Source organism: Nannospalax galili, unplaced genomic scaffold (genome assembly GCF_000622305.1).
Source record: "Nannospalax galili isolate Female #2095 unplaced genomic scaffold, S.galili_v1.0 scaffold391, whole genome shotgun sequence".
Lineage (NCBI taxonomy): Eukaryota > Metazoa > Chordata > Mammalia > Rodentia > Spalacidae > Nannospalax > Nannospalax galili.
Genome location: NW_008329323.1, coordinates 665,150 through 690,845, shown reverse-complemented (window position 1 = coordinate 690,845; position 25,696 = coordinate 665,150).

Below are 25,696 nucleotides of genomic sequence, written 5' to 3'. Positions count from 1 at the left end.
ATATATGAGAAAGAACACACGTCATATTTGTTTGTTTGTTTTTCTGAGTCTGTGTTACTTCACTTAATATAAGTTTCTAGTTCTGTCTGTTTACCATCAGATGTCATGATTTCGTTTTTCTTTACTGCTAAGTAAAACTCCATTGTATAAATGAATCACATTTTCATCATCTACTCGTCAGTTGAGGGACACTTAGGTTGCTTCCATATCTTAGCTATTGTGAAAAGAGCAGCAACAAACATGGATGTACAAGTGTCTCTGCAATAGGGTGCGTTCTTTGGGTATATGCCAAGGAGTGGTACAACTGGGTCAATCGGTAGTTTTACTTATAGTTTTTTAAGAGTTCTCCACACTGTTTTCCATAGGAGTTGAACAAGTTTGCAATTCTACCAGCAGTGCATGAGCAGGCCCCTTTCCACCCATTCTCTCCAAAATTTGGTATCATTTGTTCTCTTGATCTTAGCCAGTCTGACTGGGGTAAGATGAAATCTTGAAGTTATATTAATTTGCATTTCCCTAATTACTAATGATGTTGAACACCTTTTAAGACGCTTCTTAGCCATCTTTATTTCTTCTTTAGAGAACTCTCTATTCAGCTCCTTAGCCAGCTTTTTAATTGGGTTACTTCCTTACTTGATTCTTTGTTTTTTGAGTTCATTATATATTCTGGATGTTAAACCTCTGTCAGATGTGTTCCTGGTGAAGATTTTCTTCCATTCTGTGGGTTTTCTCCTCATTTCCTTCATTTCTTCTTTTGATGTACAGAAGCCTTTTAGTTTAATGAGGTCATATTTGTTGATTCTTGACCTTGTTTCCTGAGCAATTGCTGTCTGGCTTAGAAAATCCTTCCCTACACCTATACCTTGTAGGTTATTGCCAATGTTTTCTTCTAAAAGTTTCAGAGTTTCAGACTTCACATTGAGGTCTTTGATTCATTTGGAGTCGACTGTTGTGCAAGATGAAAGATAGGGGTTTAGTTTCATTCTTCTATGGGTGGAGATCCAGTTTTGCCAGCACCATTTGCTGAACATGCTGTCTTTCCAACAGTTCATGTTCTTGGCCCCTTTGTCAAATATCAGGTGGCTGAAATTGCATGTATCAATATTTGGGTCTTCAATTTTGTTCCATTGATCTATGGGTCTATTTTTGTGCCAGTACCATGTTGTTTTTATGAATACAGCTCAGTAGTGCAGTTTAAAATTTGGTATAGTAATCCCCCAGCTTTGCTCTTAGTGCTCAAGGTTGCTTTGGCTATCCAAGGTTTTTGTGCTTCCATATGAACCTTAGGGTGGTTTTTTTCCAACTCTGTGAAGAATGTCATTGGGGATTTTGATTGGCATTGCATTGGATCTATAAATGGCTTTTGTTCAGATGGCCATTTTCACAATATTAATTCTTCCAATCCATGAGCATGGGAGATCCTTCCATCTTCTGATGTCTTCCTCAATCTCTTTCTTTAAAGATTTAAATTTTTCATTGTAGAGGCTTTTAATATCTTTGGTCAGGTTTATTTCAAGATATTTTATTTTTATTGCAGCTATTGCAAAAGGGGGTATTTCCATGTACTCTTTCTCTGATTGCTTGTTATTAGTATATAGAAAGGCTACAGACTTTTGTAGATTAATTTTGTAAACTGCCACTTTACTGACTGAAGCTGTTAATAATTTCTAGGAGCTTTCTGGTGGAATTTTTGGGTCTGTTAGATATACTATCATATCACCTGCAAAAAAGTATAATTTGCTCTCTTCTTTTCCAATTATTACTACTTTAATTTCCTTCTCTTGTCTTATTGCTCTTGCAAGAATTTCAAGCACTATGTTAAAAAGGACTGGACAGCCTTGCCTGGTTCCTGATTTTAATGAGAATGGTTCCAGTTTTTCTCCATTTAGAATGATGTTGGCTGTGGGGCTGTTGTTTATGGCTTTAATTATGTTGAGGTATGTTCCCTCCAGTCCAATTCCCTCTAGGACTTTAAACATAAATACATGTTGAATTTTGTCAAAGGCCTTCTCTGCAGCTATTGAAATGAAGATGTGGTTCTTGTCTTTGAGTCCAGTTATATGATTTAAGACATTTATTGACTTATGTATATTGAACCATTCCTGCATCTCTGGGATAAAGCTGACTTGATCGTGGTGAATGATCTTTTTGATGTGTGTCTGCATGCAATGTGCAAGTATTTTGTTGAGACTATTTGCATCTATGTTCATATAAGGATACGGGTCTACTGTTTCTTCTTTGGTTGTATCTTTACCTGGCTTTGGTATTAGAGTGATTCTGCCTTCATAGAAGGAATTTGGAAGTTCTCCCTCCATATCTATCTTTTTGAATAAATTATGTAATATTGGATGGAGATCTTTAAATGTCTGGTAGAATTCTGCTGTAACTCCATTTGATCCTGGGCTTTTTTTAGTCGGGAGGTTTTGTATTACTGTTTCAATTTCCTTATATGTTATGGGTCTATTTAAGCTATTGATCTCTTCTTGGTTTAGTTTTGGGGATTCCCATGCTTTTAGATACCCATCCATTTCTTTTAGGTTTTCAAATTGAGTAGCATATGTTTTTAAGTATTCCCTTATAATGTTCTGGATCTCTTTGGTGTCTGTTGTGATATTCCCTGTTTCATCTCTGATGTTGTTGATTTGGAGGTTCTCTTTTTTTCTTTTGGTTAACTGGGCTAGTGGTCTGTCAATCTTTTCAAAGAACAAGCTCTTGGATTAGTTGATTCTTTGTATTGTTTTATTTGTTTCTATTTCATTAATTTCTGCTCTGATTTTTGTTATTTCTTCTTGTCTGCTGGGTTTGGGTTTCATTTGTTGTTACTTTTCAAGTGTCTTGAATTGCAATGTTAAGTCATTTATTTGTGTTCTTTCTGATTTTTTTAATGTAGGCACTTAGAGGTATAAACTTCCCTGTAAGGACAGATTTCAAAGTGTCCCAGAGGTTTTGTTGTGTTGTATTGCCCTTTTTATTTAGATCCAGGAATACTTTTCTTTCTTAATTTCTCCTTTGACCCATTTATCATTCAGGAGTGTATTGTTTAGTCTCCATATGTTCATGTAGTTACTATTTGTGGTCTGACAGAATGCATGGAATTATTTCAATCTTTTTTTATTTGTTGAGGTTTGTTTTGTGCCCCAGTATATGGTCAATTTTGGAGAAGGTTCCATGGGGTGCTGAATAGAAAGTATATTCTTTGGTGCTTGGGTGGAATATTTGGTAGAAGTCTGTTAGGTCCATTTGATATATGGCATTGTTTAATTCAGATGTCTCTCTGTTAATTCTTTGTCCTGTGATTCTTTCCCAAGGTTACTTGTGCAAGCAGAATGTCCTGCTTAAGTCAACTGTTTGTAGAGCTATATTATATTTTTTGGTAATGAATGTTGTTCCTCCAGCTCCCGACATAAATATATGTTCATGATTATAATATCTTCTTGGTCAATTGTTCCTCTGATCAGAATGAAGTGGCCCTCCTTATCTCTTCTGATTAGTTTGAGTTTAAAGTCTATTTTGTCAGATATTAGAATTGCAACGCCTGCCTTTTTCTTAGTACCATTTGCTTGGTTTATTTTTTTTCCATTCTTTCACCTTAAGATAGGACCTGTCCTTGAAAGTACGATGAGTTTCTTGCACACCACAAAAAGATGGGTTTTGTTTCTTCATCCACTCAACTAGTCTGTGTCTTTTGACTGAGGAGTTCAGTCCATTGATATTTAAAGTTATTAATGAAAGATGTGTATTGATTCTTGTCATTTTTATTTCTGTTCACATTCTTGGTGTAGCTGTACATTTTCATAGTTATACATTCATTAAGTTTCTTTCTATAACACCTTCAGTATACTCATTCCTTTCTTCAGCCCTTTGTATTGTTCCAAGACTTCTCTGAAGGGCTGGTTTTGTGGACATGAATTCTTTGAGCCTATTCATGTCATGGGAGATTTTTCTTTCCCTTTCAAGTATAATATACATTTTGGCTGGGTAAAGTAATCTGGATTGGCATCTGTGGTCATTTAGAACTGGGAATAATTTGGTCCAGGCTCTTCTCACTTTCATTGTTTCTACTGAAAAATCAGCTGTAATTCTGATGGGTTTTCCTTTATATGTGACTTGTTGTTTTTCTTTTGCAGTTTTCAGTATTCTCTCTTTGTTCTGTATGTTTAATATTTTTACTATGATGTGCTGTGGAGAGTTTCATTTTTGGTCCTGTCTATTTGGTGTTCTATGTGCTTCTTGTATTTGTATGGTCAGGTCTTTCTTTAATTTGGGGAAAATTTCTTCTACAATCCTGTTGAAGACCTGGTCCATACCATTATACTGAGATTCTTCTCCTTTCTGTATGCCTATGATTCATAAGTTTTGTCTTTTTATGGCGTCACACAATTCCTGCATATTCCATTCTTGTGTTTTCTTAAATTTTTTGTAATTTTTTCTTGAGTGGTCTAATTCGTCCACTTTATCTTCCCATCTTAATATTCCATTTTCCATTTCATTCATCCTATTGGTGAGGCTTTCTCCTGTCGTTTCTAATTGGCTTCCTGAGTGCTTCACTTCCTTCTTCATTTCAGCCTGAGAATTATTCAATATTTCTGACTCTTCTGGATTCATTCAGAACTTTATCCCTGTCTTCTTTCAGTTGATTTCTTTCTTTGTGTGTTCTTTAAATTCACTGAATTCCTTTATCATGTTTATAAGTGTTCTTTTGAGTTCTATGTCCTGTGTTTTCCCTGGGAGGGGGGGTTCTCATTGTACTCCTCTAGAGGAGTATTGGTACTTGGTGCGGATATATTATTTTGATTTTTCAAGTTATTATTTTTTTCTCTGTGACTTTAACATGTGGATTTTTTTTGTAGTTTCTGGTTCTTGCGTGAGACAGAATCCTTCCTTTATTGAGTTTAGGTCTTCTTTTTGTAAACTTTATGTGCCTTTATGGTTTACTTGGTGGGCATGAGAAGCTGGTTGGTCTAGGCTTCAGGTTCTCGCTTTGATTTTATATTGGAGGTATCAGATGGCTTTCATCTTGCTGCTCAAGAGTTCCCACAGAGGCCCAAGTCAGATGAGGATCAGATCCTCTCAGGCTTTCTCCTAAGGTCTGGATCCCTCCAGGACAGATGGTGGCCTCAGGAATTTGAGGGCTGGGCTAGCCTGGGAACAGGGCCCAGGAAACATGCTGGTCCCCAGGAATGCAAAGGGAGATGGGGATGAGAAGATGCCTGAGGGACTACAGGGAGGAATTGGGTTGCTCTGCATGCAAAGGATCAGTAAGCAGTGGGGATTCTGCCTAAGAGGTCAGTCCATGGGTCTAAGGTGCCATGACAAGAAATGGGCCAGTTCCCCTGCTAAGAGGAGAGACAGGGTGGGGTAGCTGGGAGGGTAAATGAGGCTGGGGGAGTCAAGGTGGAGTGGGTGCAGCAAAACTTACCCAGGAAACCTGCTGGCTCCAGGAAGCTGTGGGGCTGGGCCACCCAGAGATGCAAAGGGAGGTGGGGCCTAGAGAGAGGCATTAGGTAGGTCTGGATGCAAAGGATCAGGAAGCAGTGAGGAGTTTGGGCCAAGAGGTCAGTCTAGAGGTCTGAGGTGCCAAGACAGGAAATGTGCAAAGGGAGGTGGTGACTAGAAGGAGGAATTGGTTTGGTCTGGATGCAAAGGATCTGGAAACAGTAGGGCATTTGGGCGAAGACGTCAGTCCGAGGTCTTGGGTGCCAAGACAGGAAATGTTCCAGTCCCTCTGCTAGGAGGAGAGATGGGGTGGGGGAGCCGGGAAGGTGAATGAGGCTGAGGGAGTCAAGGCACAGTAGGCACAGCAGCCAAACTTACCCAGGCAAGCTGCTCACACCAGGAACTAAAGTTAACTCTTAACCTAACCCTAAACCTAAATATAACCCTAGCCCTAACACTAACCCCATCCCCTAACCTTAACCCTGTTTGTAATCCTTAAACCAACTCCTATATGTAGTCCCAACTCTATCTCTAACCCTAATCTTTACCCTAAACATAACCCTAATCCTAATGCTATCCCTAAACCTCATCCTAATCCTATCCCTAATCCTATTGCTAAACCTAAGCATAACCCTGAAACTAACCCTAAACCTAAGCCTAACCATATATGTAACCCTACCCTAACCCTACCCCTAAACCTAACCCTAATCCAAACCCTAAAAATATATCCTAGACCCATCCCTAACTGTAACCAACAACCCAACACTAAACCTAAACCTAATCCTAACCTGACACATAACACTAGCCCAAACCCCACCTGTGACACCAACCTGAAAACCCTAACCCTAGCCTTAACTCTAACCCTAAACCTAACCCTAACCCTTTATGTACCCTGACCCTAAATATAACCCCAGCCCTAAGCCTAACCTTAAACCTTAACCCTAAACCTAACCTGAAACCTAGGGCAAAACCTACATATACCCCTAGCCTGAAACTTCCACCTAAACCTAACCATAATCATGAAATTAAATAAATACCCTAAACACAGCTCTAACCATAAGCATAAACCTAACCTTAAATTTAAACCTAAACCAAACCCTTATCAGGAACCAGTATTAAAAACAGACCTAACCCTAACCCTAACCCTAATATTAACCTTTGACCAAAACTTAACTAGAATCATATCCCTATCCATAAACCTAACACTAACCCTACATCTGACCCCAACCATAATATGAGGCCTAAAATTGCCCCTAGACCAAACCCTAACCCTAAGCTTAATACTAACCATATATATGTATATCCTATACCCAAACTTAACCCTCACCAAACCCTTAACCCTAAATCTAATCCTAACCCTATGTGTACCCCTGGACCTAACTCTACCTCTAACTCTACTCAAACCCTAACCATAACCCTAGCACTAGCCTAAACCTAAACCTATCCATAGCCCTAACCCTAAACCTAATCCTAACCTACCACTAAGCTTAAAAATAACCATAACCCTAATCCTAACCCTAAACCTTGCCTTAACCCTAAGCCTAACCCTAAACCTAATAATAACCCTACACATAACCCTGGCCAGCCCTAAAAACACCCCAACCCTAATCTAATCCTACCTTGAGTATATACCCCAGAACCAACCCTAAACATAATCCTGACCCTGACCCTAGCCCTAAACCTAACCCTAACCTTAACCCTAACCCTGACCATAGCCCTAGCCCTAAAACTAATCATAATTCTAGCCCTAAACCTAACCCTAATCCTAACTCTTAGCCCAACCCAAAACATGCAATAATTCTAGCCCTATCCCTAACCCTAAACCTACACCTACCCTTCACCCTAAACATAACCAAGCCCAACAGTAACCCTAACCCTACCGCTAACCATAACCCTAAACCTAACCCTAACACTAACACTAATCATTACCCTAAACCTAACCCTAGACTTAAACCTAAACCTAGCTTTAACCCTAACACTAACCCTAATATTAAACTTTGATCTAACCCCAGCCCTAGCTGTAAACTTAACCTTGACCCTATCCCTAACCCTAAGCCTATCCATAGATCTAAACCTAACCCAAGCCTGAACCCTTAGCATAATCCTAACATTAAACACAATCTTTGCCAAAATATAACCTTGTCCCTAACCCTAACCCTCATTCTAACCCTAACCCTAAAGCTAAACCTAATTCTAAACATAACCCCTATCCTAACCCAAACCCTAACCTTAACCCTAACCCTAACCCTAATCATATTACTAACCCTGGTTTGAAACTAACCCTAGTTTCAACCCTAATATGAATCTTTGACCTAATCCTAACCCTAACACTAGCCCTAGAAATAAACCTAAATCTAACCCTAACCATAGTCCTTACACTAAACGTAATCCTAACCATAAACCAATCCCTATATGTTACCTTAAACCTACCCCTAGACTAATTCTAAGCCTAAACCTACCCCTGGACTTAAGCTTAAGACTAAACCTACACATAACCCTAGCCCAACACTAATACCCTAACCCAAAACCTAAGCCTTATTCTACATGTAACCCTAGCCCTAAACCTTTCCTTAAACAAAAGCCCAATAACAACCCTAAATATATACTCTATATCCAAACCTAACCAAAATATTAACCCTAAACTTAAGACTAACCCTATTCGTACCCTTGGACTTAACCCTACCTCTAACCCTAACCCAAACCCTAACCCTAACTCTAGTGCTACACCTAAACCTAAACTTATCCCTAGCCCTAACCCTAAACCTTATCCTAAGACTTAAACTTTCCACTAAGCTTAAACATAAACTTAGCTCTAACTCTAACCTTAACCCTAAACCTTGTCCTAAGCCTAAGCCTAACCCTACACATAACCCTAACCCTTAACCTACCCCCTAACCTTAACCCTAATATATACCCTAGACTCTACACTAAACATAACCCTAACCTTGACCCTAGCCCTAAACCTAATCCTAACCCTAACCCTAACCATAACCCTAGGCCCCAATGCAAACTGAACCCTAAACCTATCCCAAATCCTAACCCAAAACCTACACCTAAGCCTAACTCTACACATTACCCTACTTCTAACCCTAACCCTAACCGTAGACCCAATCCTAACCTAACCCTGATCCAAACCATAGCCCTAACCATAGGAATATGTGATAAAAAGTCGTTAATGTCTATTTCATTTCCATTGAACTCAATGCTGAGAAAGACATATACTGTTTAGAGCTACACATCGAGGTGATATGTCATCTTATTTAGGAATGCAATTGAACTACATTGCATTTCTTACAAGGTATAAGAAACAAGTGATATACACAGTCATTTTTTTCCATTTTATTTCCATTGAACACAAAACTGAGAAAGAAATATACTGTTTTCAGGTACACACTGAGGTAACTTGTCATCTTAAGAAGGCAATTGAATTACATTGCATAGCTTTTGTTCTTAGAAGGTAAACGGAATATGTGATACACACAGTTATTATTTCCATTTCGTTTCCATTAAACTCAATTCTGTGAAAGACATACACTGTTTAGAACAACACACTGAGGTGATATGTCATCTTCTTTAAGAACGCAGTTGAACTACATTGCATAGCTTTTGTTCTTAGACTTCCAAAGGAACATGTGATACACACAGTCATTGCTTCCATTTCATTTTGATGAAACTCAATGCTGATAATACAACATACTGTTTACAGTTAAATACTGAGGTGATATGCCATCTGCTTTAAGAAGGAAACTGAACTATATTGCATAGCTTTTGTTTTTACGAGGTAAAAGGAATGAGTGATATACACAATCATTATTTCCATTTCATTTCCATTGAACTCAATGCAGAGAAAGCAATATATTGTTTGCAGTTACACACTGAGGTGATGTGTCGTCTACTTTAAGAACGCAATTGACCTATATTGCATTGGTTTCATTCTGAGAAGGCAAAAAGCATATGTTACACACAGAGTAGGTACATTCATTTCCTACCACTTGATCTCAATGATGAGAATAAATCAGTATTCTGCTTGCAGTTACCACTGAGGTGATACATCATCATATTTAGGAATGCAATTTAAATACATGGTATAGCTTTCATTGTTACAAGATAAAAGGATTGAGTGATACACACAGTCGATATTTTCGTTTCATTACCATTGCACACAAAGCTAAGAAAGCAATGGACTGTTTGCAGTTACACACTGAGTTGATATGTCATCTTGTTAAGAACGCAATTAACCTACATTGGTTGTCTTTCGTTCTTTAAAGATAAAAGGGATGTGTGATACCCAGAGTCAGTACTTCCATTTCCTTTCATTTGAGCTCAATGCTGAGAAAGACATATATGGTTTAGAGCTACACACTGAGGTGATATATCATCTTCTGTAGGAACACAATTTGACAACATTCCATAGCTTTCATTCTTAGACTTTCAAAGGAACATTTGATACACACAGTCGTTGCTTCCATTTTGTTTCCATTTTACACAAGGCTTAGCTAAAAATATAGTGTTCTCTAGGGGTAAAACAACAGTTACAGTCTCATGTGTTCTTTCATCTTCCCTTAGGACCTTGATTGAACTACATGTCACTATTTTCCTTAGAGGTAAAGAGGGACATGCGATAATCACAAGCATTTCTTCCATTTCATTTCCACTGAAGTTAATGCTTAGCTAGGCAAATAGTGTTTACTAAGGGAATACAAAGGGTGACAAACTAAGATGATATATCTTCTGTGGTAAACTACATGACATAGCATGCTACTTTACATTTGAAAAAGAACATGTGATGCATAGCGTTATCCTACTTTTTATTCACAATTGTATTTAGTACTCAGAACTATATTGTTCATTAATGAAAAGCAACAGGTTACAAAAGTGATGTGTCATCTTCTCTAACAGCATCAGTGAACTAGTTGGCAGGAACGTGTGATTCACACATTCATTCATTCCATTTCATTGCCATTGAACTCAAGGGTTAGATACAAATGCAGTGTTTTCTAAGGGGAAAAAAATAAACCTAACCCTAACTCTTGCTTAACCCCAACTCTAATCCTAACACTAACCCTAGCCCTAGCCCTAAACTTAAACCGTTTTAACCCTAACCCTAACCATAAACTTAAAACTAAACCTAAAACAAATCCTAACCCTAAGCCTAATATTAATGTTTGACCTAACCCTAACACTAACCCTAGCCCTTGCCATAGAATTAATCCTAATCTTATTCCTAACCCTAACCCGAACACCAACCCTAACCATAAAAATAAACCTAAATGGATCCACAGCCTAACCAATACCCTAACCAATACTCTAAGCCTAAACATAACCCTAGACCTAACTCTAAACCTAAACCTAGCCCTAACTCTAACCCAAACAGTAACCCTAACCCAAACTCAACTCTAATGCTAACCATAACTGTAGCCCTAGCCTTAAAACTATCCCTAAACCTACCTCTAACCCTAAGACTAATCCTAACCCTAAACCTAACCCCAACCCTAACCCTAATGCTAACCCTAGCCCTAGCCCTCTCCATAAAGTTAATCCTAACCATAAACCTAACCCTATCCCTAAACATAATCATAGGCCTAATCCTAATACTAACCCTAACCCTAAATGTAGCTGAAACCTTAATGCTAACCCGAAATATATACCCTAGACCCAAACCTAATCCTAACCAAAACCTTAACCCTGAACATTACCCTAACATTTAACCTAACTGTAAAACTAAGCCTAGTCTAACCCAAACCCTAATCATAACCTAACCTTAAGCATAAACCTAACCCTAAACCTAATGGTAACCATGAACATAACCTTAGCCCTAATCTCAAACTTCACCCTAAACCTAAGCCTAACAATACATATAATATGTGCCCTAATCCTACCTCTAACCTGAATCCTAACTCTAACACTAGACCTAACCCTAAACCTAATCATAACCTTAGCCCTAACACTAACCCTAATCCTAACACTAAAAATAACCCTAACACTAAACATAACCATACCCCAACCATAATACTAATCCCAACCCTAACCCTAACATAACATAACGTAACCCTTACACTAAACATAACACTAGCCCTAACCATAAATCTAGGCTAACCCTAATGCTAATTATAAACCTAAACTTAACCCAAACCCAACCATAACTCTAGACTCAGGCCTAAATCTAAGCCTAACATGAGCCCTAACCCTAACCCTTTAACTACCCCTAGCCCTAAACAGAACCTTAACCTTAACCCTAACCCTAGCTCTAACCATAAAAACTCACCCTAATCATAAGCCTAAATATATAGCCTAGACCCAATATTAACCCTAACCCTACTTAACCCTAATCATAACCCAAAAACTAACCTGAGACCTAATCCTAACCCTAACCCTACCCATAATCCTAACACTTAACCTCACCCTAAACCAAAACAGAACCCTAGCCCTAACTTTAACCCTAACCTTAACCCTAAACCTAACCCTAACCCTAGCCCCAGTGTTAACTCTAATCCTAACCCTAGCCCTTATCCTAACACAAGCCCTAAATCAAACCCAAGCCAAATCCTAACATAACCCTAATCAGAACCTTAAACCTATCGCTAATATTAAACCTTTGATCAAACCCTTACCCTACTGAAGACCTAGCCATAAAACTAACTCTAAGCTGGGCACTAACCCTAACTCAAATCTAACCCTAAATCTACCCCTAGACACAATCGTAATTCTAAACTGATCCCTAAACATAATGCTAACCCTAAACAGCCCTAGACCCAAACTTGCTCCTATACCTAACACTAACACTAATATAACCTTTAACCTAACCCTAAGCCTGAGACTAGCCTAGCCATAAACCTAATCTTAACTTTAACCCTAGCCTTAACACAAAACCTATTCTTAATGCTAATCTTACCTCTATATGTAGCCATAACCTTAGTCCTAACTATAATCCTAATATTAAACCTAACCCTAGACTTAATTTTAACCCTAGCCAAACCCCATCCCTAATCCAAAACCTAAGCCTAACCTAACCCTAGTCTTAAGGCTAAGTCTAAACCTGTTCATAACCCTAGACCTCACCTTACCCCAAACTCTGATCCAAATTCTAACCCTTAATATAAACATAGACCCAACCCTAACCTGAGACCTACTCCAAAATCTTAACCCTAACACTAACCCTAAACTGAGTCCTTGCCTTAAACATTACGCTAACCATAGCCCTAAACTTAACCCTAATTGTAACCCTAAACCTAAACCTAAACCTAACCCTAACCCAAATATTAACCTTTGACTTAATATTAACTATAAACCTAGGATTAGCAATAAACCTAAACCTATTATGCCTAACCTTAAACCTAATCACAACCCTAAACCTCCCCAGAGATCCAATCCTAACCTTAGCAATAACTCTAACCCTACCACTAGCCCTAGGCCTAACCCTAACCCTAACCCTAACCCTAACCCTAACCCTAATCCTAATCCTAACCCTAACCCTATAACTAGCCCTAATTCTAACAATAAACTTAACCTTAGACCTAACCTAGACCTAATCCTAACCTCAGCCAAAGCCTAAACATAACCCTAACCCTTACCCTAACACTTACCTAACCTTTACCCTGATCCTAATCCTAAACCTTACCCTAAACCCTAGTCCTAAACAGAACCATAAAACTAAACTTAAGCCTAACCCTACACAAAACTGTAGAACCTACCACAAAACCAACCCCTAATCCTAAACCCAAACATAATAGACCCAATGCTAGAGCTAACCCTAACCCTAACTCTAACTCTAACCCAAACTCTAACTCTAATCCTAATCTTCCCCTAACCCTAACATTAACCTTTGACCTAAACCTAAACCTAAACCTAACCCTAATATTAACTTAAGCTAAGGTTAGCAATAAACCTAACCCTAAGTCTAACCCTAACTCTAACCATAATAACACTTTACCTCCCCTGATATCTAACCCTAACCCTAACCCTATCCCTAGCATTAACCCTAACCTTAACCCTAATCCTAAGCCTAAACTGAGCCCTAGACCTAAACATAACTTTAACCATAGACCTAAACCTATCAATAATCATAACTCTAAAACAAACCCTAGACCTAACCCCACCCTTAATATTAACCTTTGACTTAACACTAATTATAATGCTAGTGTTAACAACAAACCTAAATCTGATCATATCCCTAACCTTGACTCTAACTGTAATCCTTAAACCCTACCCAAAATCTAACCCTAACCATAGCCCTACCCCTAAACCTACCCCCCACACTGGCCCTTGCCCAAGCCTTAACCCTAACACTAACCCTAATGCTAAACCTAACCCTAACCCTGGCCTTAACCCTAATTCAAATTGTAACAATAAACTTAACCTCAGATCTAACCTTAGACATAATCCTTAGCCTAATCCTAGTCTTAAACCTAACCATCATCCAAACCTTAACGAAACCCTAGGCATAACCCTAACGCTTACCCTAACCCCATACCTAACCTTAACACTGATCCTACACCTAAACTTATCAATAAACCTAAACATAACCCTAACCCTAACCCTAAAACTAAACTTAAGCCTAACCCTACATGTAACTGTAGCCCTGAACATACCCCTAAACCAAACCCTTCTCCTAAACCCAAACATAACTTTAGACCCAACTCTAATGATAACCCTAACCCTAGCCCTCACAGTAACGCTAAGCCTACTCCTAACACTAACACTAACCCTAACCCTAATCCTAACCCTAGACCTAATCCTTCCACTAATCCTAATATTAACCTTTGACCTAAACCTAATCATAAACCTAGCCATAACTCTAACACTAACCCTAAACCTTCCCCTATATGTAACCCTAACTTTAACCTAAACCTAATCCTAACCTCAAACCTAACACTAGAACTGATCCTACCCATATCCCTAATATTATTTCTAACCACTAAACTAAACCTAACTCTGAACAATGATAGCACTAAACATAACCCTAGCCCTAACCATGACCCTAAACCAAACCACAACCCTAGCAATAACCCTAAATCTAACGCTAAAACTGAGCATACCCTACATGTAACCCTAGCCATAACCCTACCTCTAATCCTAACCCTATCCCTAAACCTAAACCTAGCTCTAACCCTAACCCTAACCCTAAACACAACCCTAGCAATATTTTTTAAAATTTTTTTATTTAATAATCAAATGATTATTAAATCATTTAATACATTTTATTACAGGGTTAACATATTCAGTAACACATTCCAGAGCAAGGATACATCTCTTTCAAAAGTGGCTGTAAATTTTTAGGTTCACAGTTCAGTTAATACAGTTATATAATATTGAGTACAGTATGAACCCTGTAAGACATAAAATTGAATGAGTTTTTGCCCTTTAAAGAAGATCCCCATTTCATTTTAAAATATGCTGTTTCCAATATTTTTAATATATATTTTTTGGTCTTTTCTGAGACAGGGTCTCCCTGTAGCCCCGGCTGTCCTGGAACTCGCTATGTAGACAAGGCTGGCCTTGAACTCACAGAGATCTGCCTGCCTCTGCCTCCCAAGTGCTGGGATTAAAGGCATGCACAACCATGCCCAGCTATTTTTCTTATTTTTTAGAAGCATTTCATTACAACTTTAACATATGCAATGAGTTTCCAGAGCAATAACACACTCCAGAGCAACAGTACATCTCTTTCAAAAGTGGGTGCAAGATTTCTAGGTTCACTGTTGAATAGATACAGTTATACAATATTGAACTCAGTATAAGCCCTGTAAGACATAAAATTGAATGACTTTTTAATCTTTAAAAAATATCTACATTTCATTTTAAAATATACTGTTTCTTACAGAAAGACTCATTTTTAGTCACAGTCGGTTACACTAGGATACTTAGTAGCTGAGTATAGATATAAAGTCATCAGGTAGATTTTACTGGTAATGTTTGTCACCTCGACTACTTAATATAAAGTAAATTTTTTTGGTCTTTTTGAGACAAGGTCTCCCTGTAGCCCCAGCTGTCCTGGAACTCACTATGTAGACCAGGTTGGCCTTGTACTCACAGAAATCTGCCTGCCTCTGCCTCCTGAGTGCTGGGATTAAAGGCATGCGCCACCACGCCCAGCTGAAGTAAATTTTCATGTTTCCTCCTCCAATATGTCTCTTTTTTTATTTATTGATTTTTTTGTGTGTATATAATACTGAACATGCCACACAATCATATTCATCTATATATCCACTTCCTAAATGGCACCCTCCCATAGCCTCCCCCCTCCCACACATTGGAGCCCATATACTCTGTCATCCCTGTTACTGTCCATTGTGTTGTTGGCACCCCCAGACATTCCCCAGTGCTTGTCCATCTGCTGAATCTAGTCAGCCTATCTAGAGATCCCTTTTGTAGGGAGATCAGCTGTTCCTCATCTAGCGGAAACTAGTTGTCAATATTCCTTTAGATCAGATTGGGGTCTGCTGTTCATTTTCCCAGTTCTATACTGGGTTGCTGTCTGGGAGTCTTTTGGACCACCTGGCCAATAACTCAAAAAAGTTATCTCCTGTCTGGCATTGTTTTTGTTACGTAGGTTTAGCTATACAGATGGACTCTTAAAATTTTTTTATTGACCCCCATTAATCTTTGGTTATACTTTCCTTTTGGGTGTTTAAGACCCTACAATTGGCCCAGGTAAACCAACTTATTTTATGCTCAAGGTCATTTGAGGATCTGTTCCTCAGGGGTCACATGGGCTTGGGAGGAACCCCTGGCTCCTTTCTTTTACCAGTTCCATCTATGTGAAGATAAGTCAAAGGTCCTGCTCAACCATGTCTGGCTTCACTTGGAAGCATGGAGGAAGTGATTCCTCTGTGTTGACCCTCCTCTTTGTAGTCTGTACACTGGTTTAGGTCTATCTGGTGGGGTCTCCATGGCCTCCTTGATCAAGAGGACAGATGACTCACCACAGTTACAGAGCATTTTGAGAGGGGCTCATAGTCCCCTGGAACTTAGTCGACCTAGGAGGGAAAGGAGAAAAACTGTCCTTTATGTCCCTCTGTCCAAATTAGTATAGGCCTCATAGTATGGCTGTTAAACATTCAAGAAGGTTAGTTCCACCAGTCTGGTACTTTTAATTATCATGTGCCAAAGTAGATAGTGCTTGGGCAAAGACGAAATGGTCTCAGATAAACCTGGCCTAGATATTTATTACATTATTTGATCTGGTTGTATGTATAATTTGTCAGTAGGTTGTTCGATTAATGTGGTTCCCTCTGGTTTTCTAAAACTAGGTAGGCATTATTTATCTCTCACATTGTCTAACCCTTCCACCATGGTTTCCCCATTTAAGGTGCCCCATTTTCTCATTTCTCCCTTAATAATACCCTTATCCTATGGTACCATCTCTATTGAGCTCCATCTTTTCCTTTATCACCTAGGTTCCTTGTATACCTTCCCTCCCCCCTCACCTTAAAATAACCCCATTTTTATCCATATCTCCCTTGTTAACACCTGTTTCCTACTGTTCTCTTTCAGATTCTTTATTTTCCTTTCCCTACCTGGTTCCTTTTCATTATCCTATTTCCTGTAGTTATATCTGGATACATACTCACTTACAAGGATTTGGTTCTAGGATCCACATAAGAGGGAGAACATACATCGTTGTTTTTGGTTTTGTTTTGTTTTCTGAATCTGTGTTACTTCGCTTAGTATAACAGTTTCTAGCTCCATCCGTTTACTGGCAAATTTCATGATTTCATCTTTCTTTACTGCTGAGTAAAACTCCATCATATAAATGAACCACATTTTCATTATCCACTCATCAATTGAGGGACACTTAGGTTGCTTCCATCTCTTAGCTATTGTGAAAAGAGCAACAAACATGTATGTACAAGCATCTCTGCAATAGGATGAGTTCTTTGGGTATATGCCAAGGAGTGGTATAACTGGGTCAAACGGTAGCTTCATTTATGGTTTTTTAAGAGTTCTCCACACTGCTCTCCATAGGCGTTGAACAAGTTTGCAATCCCACCAGCAGTGGATGAGCATTCCCCTTTCCCCACATTCCCTTCAAATTTGGCATCATTTGTTCTCTTGATCTTAGCCAGTCTGACTGAGGTAAGATGAAATCTTAAAGTGGTTTTAATTTATATTTCCGAATTATCAGTGATGCTGAACACCTTATAAGATGCTTCTTAGCCATCTTTACTTCTTCTTTTGAGAACTCTCTATTCAGTTCCTTCAGCCATCTTTTAATTGGGTTACTTCCTTTCTTGATTCTTTGTTTTTTGAATTCGTTCTATATTCTGGATGTTAAACCTCTATAAGATGTATTCCTGGTGAAGATTTTCTCCCATTCTGCAGGTTTTCTCTTCACTTTCTTGGTTGTTTCTTTTGATATACAGAAGCTTTTTATTTTAATGAGGTCCCATTTGGAGATTCTTGACCTTGTTTCCTGGGCAGTTGCTGTCTGGTTTAGAAAATCCTTTCCTACACCTATATCTTGTAGGTTATTGCCAATGTTTTCTTCTAACAGTTTCAGAGTTTCAGGCTTCACACTGAGGTCTTTGAACCATTTGGAGTTGACATTTGTGCAAGGTGAAAGATAGGAGTTGAGTTTCACTCTTCTACAGGTGCAGATCCAGTTTTTCCAGCACTGTTTGCTGAACATGCTGTCTTTCCTCCAGTGAATATTCGTGGTCCCTTTGTCAAATATCACGTGGCGAAATTGAATGTACTCATATTTGGGTCTTAAATTTTGTTCCATTGATCTATGGGTCCATTTTGTGCCAGTGCCATGTTGTTTTTATAACTATAGCTCTATGTTAGAGTTTAATATCTTGTATAGTAACCCCTGCAGCATTGCCCTTAGTGCTCATGGTTGCTTTGGCTATCCGAGGTCTTTTGTGCTTCCATATGAATCTTAGGATGGTTTTTTCCACTTCTGTGAAAAATGTCACGGGGATTTTGATTGGCATTGCATTGAAACTATATGCAGCTTTTGGTAGGATGATAATTTTAACAATATTAGTTCTTCTAATCCATGAGCATGGGAGGTCCTTCCATCTTCTGATGTCTTCCTCAATCTCTTTCTTGAAGAATGTAAAATTTTCATTGTAGAGGCTTTTAATGTCTTTGGTCCGGTTTATTCCAAAATATTTTATGTTTTTTGCAGCTATTATGAAGGGGAGTGTTTCCATGTACTCTTTCTCTGATTACTTGTTATTGGTATACAGAAAGGCTACAGACTTTTGTCAATTAATTTTGTACCCTGCCACTTTACTGAACGTGTTAATAATTTCTAGGAGTTTGCGTGTGGAATTTTTGGCGTCCCTTAGATATATTATCATATCATCTGCAAAAAGGGATAATTTGATCTCTTCTTTTCCAATTATTATTCCTTTAATTTCCTTCTCTTGTCTTATTGCTCTTGCAAGAGTTTCAAGCACTATGTTAAAGAGGAGTGGAGATGGTGGACAGCCTTGTCTGTTTCCTTATTTCAATGGGAATGCTTCCAGTTTTTCCCCATTTAGGATGTTGGCTGTGCGTTTGTTATATATGGCTTTCACTGTGTTGAGGTATGCTCCCTCCAGTCCAATTCCCTCTAGGACTTTGAACATAAATGCATGTTGAATTTTGTCAAAGGCCTCCTCTGCATCTATCGAGATGTCCATGTGGTTCTTGTCTTTGAGTCCATTTATATGATTTTAACGTTTATTGACTTATGTATATTGAACCATCCCTGAATCTCTGGAATAAAGCCAACTTGATCATGGTGGATGATCTTTTTGATGTGTGTCTGTAGGAGGTTTGCAAGTATTTTGTTGACAATTTTTTCATCTATGTTCATTAAGGATATGGGTCTATAGTTTTCTGTTTTGGTTGTATCTTTACCTGGCTTTGGTATTAGAGTGATGCTGGCTTCATAGAATGAATTTGGAAGTTCTCCCTCCATTTCTATATTTTTGAATAAATTAAGTAGTATTGGATGTAGATCATTTTTAAATGTCTGGTGGAATTCTGCTGTAAACCTGTCTGGTCCTGGGCTATTTTAGTCGGGAGGTTTTGTATTACTGTTTCAATTTCCTTATGTGTTATGGGTCTGTTTAAGCTGTTAATCTCTTCTTGGTTTAGTTTGGGGGTTCCCGTGCTTTTACCCATCCATTTCTTCTAGGTTTTCAAATTTAGTAGCATATAGGTTTTTTAAATATTCCCTTATAATGTTCTAGATCTCTTTGGTGTCTATTGTGATGTTTCCCCTTTCATCTCTGATTTTGTTGATTTGGAGGTGCTCTTTCTTTCTTTTGGTTAACTAGACTAGTGGTTTATCAATCTTGTTTATCTTCTCAAAGTACCAGCTCTTAGATTCATTGATTCTTTGCATTGTTTTCTTTGTTTCTATTTCATTAATTTCTGTCCTGATTTTTATTTCTTCTTGTCTGCTGGGTTTGTGTTTCATTTGCTGTTGCTTTTCGAGTGTCTTGAATTGCAACGTTAAGTCATTTATTTGTGTTCTTTCCAATTTTTTAATGTAGGCACTTAGAGCTATAAACCTCCCTCTAAGTACTGCTTTCAATGTGTCCCAGAGGTTTTCTTGTGTTGTATTGCCTTTTTGTTTAGTCCCAGGAATACTTTTATTTCTTTCCGAATTTCTCCTTTGACCCATTCATCATTCAGGAGTGTGTTATTTAATCTCCACGTGTTCATGTGGTTACTGGGGTTTCTTCTAGTGTTGATTTTAAGACTTAATGCATTGTGGTCTGATAGAATGCATGACTTATTTCAATCTTTTTGTATTTGTTGAGGTTTTTTTTGTGCCCCAATATGTGGTTGGTTTTGGAGAGGTTCCATGGCGTGCTGAATAGAAAGTATGTTCTTTGGTGCTTGGGTGGAATATTCAGTAGATGTCTGTTAGGTCCATTTGATATATGGTATTGTTTAATTCAGATGTCTCTCTGTTAATTCTCTGTCCTGTTGACCTACTTAATGGCAACAATGGGGTATTGAATTCCCCTACTATTAATTAGTTGTAATTAATCTGGGTGTTAAAGACTTGTAGTACTGTTTGTATAAAGTTGGGTGCACCAGAGTTAGGTGATATATATTCACGACTGTAATATATTCTTGATTTATTGTTCCTTTGATGAGAATGAAGTGGCCCTCTTTATCTCTTCTGATTAATTTTAGTTTAAAGTCCATTTTGTCAAATATTAGAATTGCAATGCCTGCTTTTTTCTTAGTACCATTCACTTCATATATTTTTCCAATCCTTTCACCTTAAGATAGTGCCTGTCCTTGAAAGTGAGATGAGTTTCTTGAAGACAACAAAAAAAAATGGTTTTGTTTCTTAATCCAGTCAACTTGTCTGTGTCTTTTGACTGGGGAGTCCAGTCCATTGATATTTAAAGTTATTAATGAAAGATGTGTATTGAATCCTGTCATTTTTATTTCTGTTCACATTTTTTATATAGTTGTGCTTTTCCACAGTTATACCTTCATTGAATTTCTTTTCATCACCCCTTGTGTATAGTCGTTCCTTTCTTCAGCTCTTTGTATTGCTTCAAGAACTCTCTGAAGGGCTGGCTTTGCAGACATGAATTCTTTCAGCCTTTTTATGTCATGGAAGGCTTTTCTTTCCCCTTCAACTATGATAGACATTTTGGATGAATAAAGTAATCTGGGTCGGCATCTGTGGTCATTTAGAGCTGGGAATACTTTGGTCCAGTCTCTTCTGGCTTTCATAGTTTGCACTGAAAATCAGCTGTAATCCTAATGGGTTTTCCTTTATGCATGAGTTTTTCTTTTGACGTGTTCAGTATTCTGTTCTATATACTTCTTGTATTTGTATGGGCATGTCTTTCTTTAATTTGGGGAAATTTTCTTCTACAATCCTGTTGAAGATCTGTTCCATACTGTTATCTTGAGATTCTTCTCCTTCCTATATGCCTATGATTCATAAGTTTGTTTTTTTTATGGTGTCACGCAATTTTTGCATTCTTCTGTTTTCTTAAATTTTTCATAATCTTTGCTTGAGTGGTCTAATTCACCCATGTTATCTTCCAGTCTTGATATTCTGTTTTCCATTCATTCATCCTATTGGTGAGGCTTTGTCCTGTTGTTTCTAATTGGCTTATTGAGTGCTTCACTTCCTTCTTCATTTCAGCCTGAGTATTCTTCAACATTTCTAACTCTTTTCTGAATTCATTCAGACGTTTGTCCCTATCTTCTTTCAGTTCTTTGGTTTCTTTCTTTGTGTATTCTTTAAATTCACTGAAATCTTTTATCATGTTTATAATTGTTCTTTTGAGTTCTATGTCCTGTGTTATCTCTAGGGAGTTCTCATTGTACTCCTCTAGAGGACTCTTGGTACTTGGTGGGGATCTATTATTTTGGTTTTTCATGTTATTATTTTTTCACTATGACTTTGACATGTGAATTTCTTTCATAGTTTCTGATTCTTGTGTGAGACTCAAGCCTTCCTTTTTTGAGTTTAGATCTGCTTCTTTTTGTAAACTTTATGTGCCTTTGTGGTTTACTTGTTGGGCATGAAAATCTGGTTGGTCTAGCCTTCAGGTTCTCACTTTTGATTTTGTATTGGAATGGCCTAATTGCTTTTGTCTTCGGGAGTTCCCATAGAGGCCCAAGTGAGATGAGGCTCAGATTCTCTCAGGCTTTCTCCTTAGGTCTGGGTCCCTCCAGGACAAAAATGCTGCCTTCAGGAATTTGGGGGCTGGGCTGGGCTGGCCTGGGAGTAGGGCCCAGGAAAGATGCAGGTCTCAGGACACCCAGTGGCTATGCCACCCAGGGAAATAAAGGGAGGTGAGAGCAGAACAAGGCCCAGGGGTTTCCTGGGGGCTGCAAGGAGGAACTGGATTGGTCCAGATGCAAAGGATCAGAAAGCAGTGGTATCTCTGGGCTGAAAGGATAGCCCCGGTGCCTGAAGTGCCAAGACAAGAAATGGGCCTGTACCCAGGCTAAGTGGAGAGACATGGTGGGGGAGCTGGGAGGGTGAAAGAGGCTTGGGGAGTCAAGGCACAGTGGGCTCACTGGACTTACCCAGGGAAGGTTCTGGCACCAGAACACTGGAGTCTCCCCTAGCAATATCCTTAAACCTAACCCTAAACCTAGGCCTTACCCTACACATAAACCCTTCCCTAACACTACATCTAAGCTTAACCCTAACCCTATCTCTAACTATAGACATAGCATTAAAACTAACCCTATTCATAGTCCTAAAACTAACTCTAATCCTAACACTTAACCTAACCCTAACACTAAACATAACCATAGCCCTAACCCAAAATCTAGGCCTAACCTTGACTTTAACCCTATCCCTAAACCAAACCATAACCCTAGCCCTATCCCAACACCTAACCATAATGCTAACCCTGACACTTACCCTGATCCTGAGACTTAACCTAATCCTAACACGAAACATAACCTTAGCCATAACTCTAAACCTAGCCCTTACCCTAATACTAAACCTGAACCTAACCCTAACCCTGACACGAGCCCTAACCCTAACCTAACCCTAACCCTAAATATAACCCAAGCCCTAACACTAACCCTAGTCCTAACCCTAACTCTAACAGTAACCCTAAATCTAATGCCATCCCTAAAACCTAAGCTTAACCCTATACATAACCCCCTACCCTAAACCTACCTCTAACCTGAAACCTAACTTTAACACTAGCCCTAGCCCTAAATCTAACCCTAGCCCTAACCCAAAATCTAGACCTAACCTTGACCTTACCCTAGAACTAATCCTAACTATAACCCTAATAACAATCCTAACCATTAACCTAAACCTAACCCTAAACATAACAATATCCCTAAACATAACTCTAGCCCTAAACATAACCCTAATCCAAACCCTAGCACTAACCCTAATTCTCACACTTAACCTAACCCTAACACTAAATACAATGCTAGCCCTGACCCTAATCTAGACCTAACTGCAATACAAATCCTAACCAGAAGCCTAACTCTAATCTTAACCCTAACCTAACACTAACCCTATATATAACCCTAGCCATAACCATAAACCTAGGCTAACCTTAATGCTAATTATAACCCTAAACTTAACCTGATCCCTAACTCTAATACTAGCCCTAAACCTAAACATAACCCTAACCATAACCCTAACCCTAAACCTAGCACTAACCAAAAACTAACCCTAATCCTAAGACTAAATTTACACCATAGATCCAATATTAACGCTAACGCTACCTAAACCTAATTATTACCCTAAAACTAATCCTAGACCTAATTCTAGCCATAACCCTAACAATAATCCTAACACTTTACCTCAACCTAAGCCTAACCAGAATTCTAGCCATAACCCTAACCCTGACCCTAACCCTAACCCTAACCTTAAATCTATCCACAGCCCTAATGCTAACCCTAGTCCTAATCCCAACACTTACCCTAACACTAGCTCTACCAAAACCAAACTTAGCCCTAACCCAACCCTAATCATAACTTTAACCCAAACCCTAAATTAAACTTTGACCTAACCTTTACCCTATCATGAGCCCTCACCATAAATCTAAGCCTGGCACTAACCCTAACTCTAAGGCCAAACCTAAATCTACCCGTGGACCTAACCCTAATTCAAATCCTATCCCTAAAGATAACATTAAACCTAAAATTAACTATTGATCCAAATCTACTCCTACACCTAACCCTAACCCTAGCCCTAGCCCTAGCCCTAACCTAAACATAAACCTAGCCCTAATCATAACTCTAAAATTAACCCTAACCCTAGCCTTAACTGTAACCCTAGCCCTAATTCTAATCCTAAACTTAACCCTAGATCTAACTTTGACCTAATGACCTAATCCTAAACTAAACCTAACCATCATCCAAACCTTAACCAACTGTAACCCTAATCATAACCCAAAAACTAATCCTACACCTAATCCAAACCTTAATATTAACCTTTGTCCCAACACTAACATAAACCAATGGCTAGCCATAAACCTAACCCTAAGCCATTTCCTAATCCTAACCCTTGTATTAACCCTATACCTCCCCTGAGATCTAAACCTAAACCTAACCCTAACCCTACCCCTAATTCTAACCCTAAACCAAACCCTAACCCTAAACATAACCCTAATCGTAGCTCTAAAAATAACCCTAATCATAATCCTAAAACTAACCCTAGTGCTAACTGTAACCCTAATATTAACCTTTGACTTAACACTAATTATAATGCTAGGGTTAACAATAAACCTAAATGTGACCATATCCCTAATGCTAACCCTAATCTTATTCATAAAGCTCGCCTGAGATCTAACCCTATGCCTAATATTAACCACTGACTGAACACTAACTATAACCCTAGGGTTAGAAATAAACCTAAACCTGACATATTCCTAACCCTAATTGTAACTGTAAACCTCACATGAAATCTAACCCTAGCCCTAGCCTTAACTCTAACACTCACCATAACCCTGACCTAGCCCTAGTCCCAACCCTAGCCCTAAGCCTAAGCATAAAACAAGCCATACCACTAAACATAACCCTAACCTAACCTAACCTAACCCTCATCATAACCCTAAATCTAAACCTAGACCTAACCCTCACCCTAGACCTGACCCTAACCCTAATATTAACCTTTGACTCAACACTAATTATAATGCCAGGGCTAGCAATAAACCTAAACCTGTCCATATGTCTAATACTAACATTAATCTTAACCCTAAACCTCCCCTGAGATCTAACCCTAACTCTAGCCCTAGCCCTAACCCTAGCTTTAACTCTAACACTAATTCTAGCAATAAAGTTAACCTTAGCTCTAACTTTAGACCTAATGCTAACCTTAAACCTAACCATCATCCAAATGATAACCAAACCCTAAACATAACCCTAACCCTTACCCTAACCTTATACCTAACCTTAACCCTGATCCTAAACCTAAACCTAACCATAAACCTAAACCTAAACATAACCCTAGTCCTAACCCTAACCCTAAAACTAAACTAAAGCCAAACCCTACACTTAACTGTAGCTCTAAATCTACCCCTAAACCAAACCCTAATCCTAAACCCAAATATAACCTTAGACCCAACACTAGTGCTAAAGCTAAACCTAAGCTTAAACATGACCCTAGCCCTAACCCTAATCTTAACTTGAAAATTAAAACTAACCTAATCCTTATGAAGCCCTAATATTAAAATTTGACCTAAACCTAATCCCAAACCTGGCACTAACCATAACCCTAACCCTAAACTGTGCCCTAGCCCTAAACATAACCCAAACTCTAGCCTGAAACCTAAACTTAATCATTACCCTAAAACTA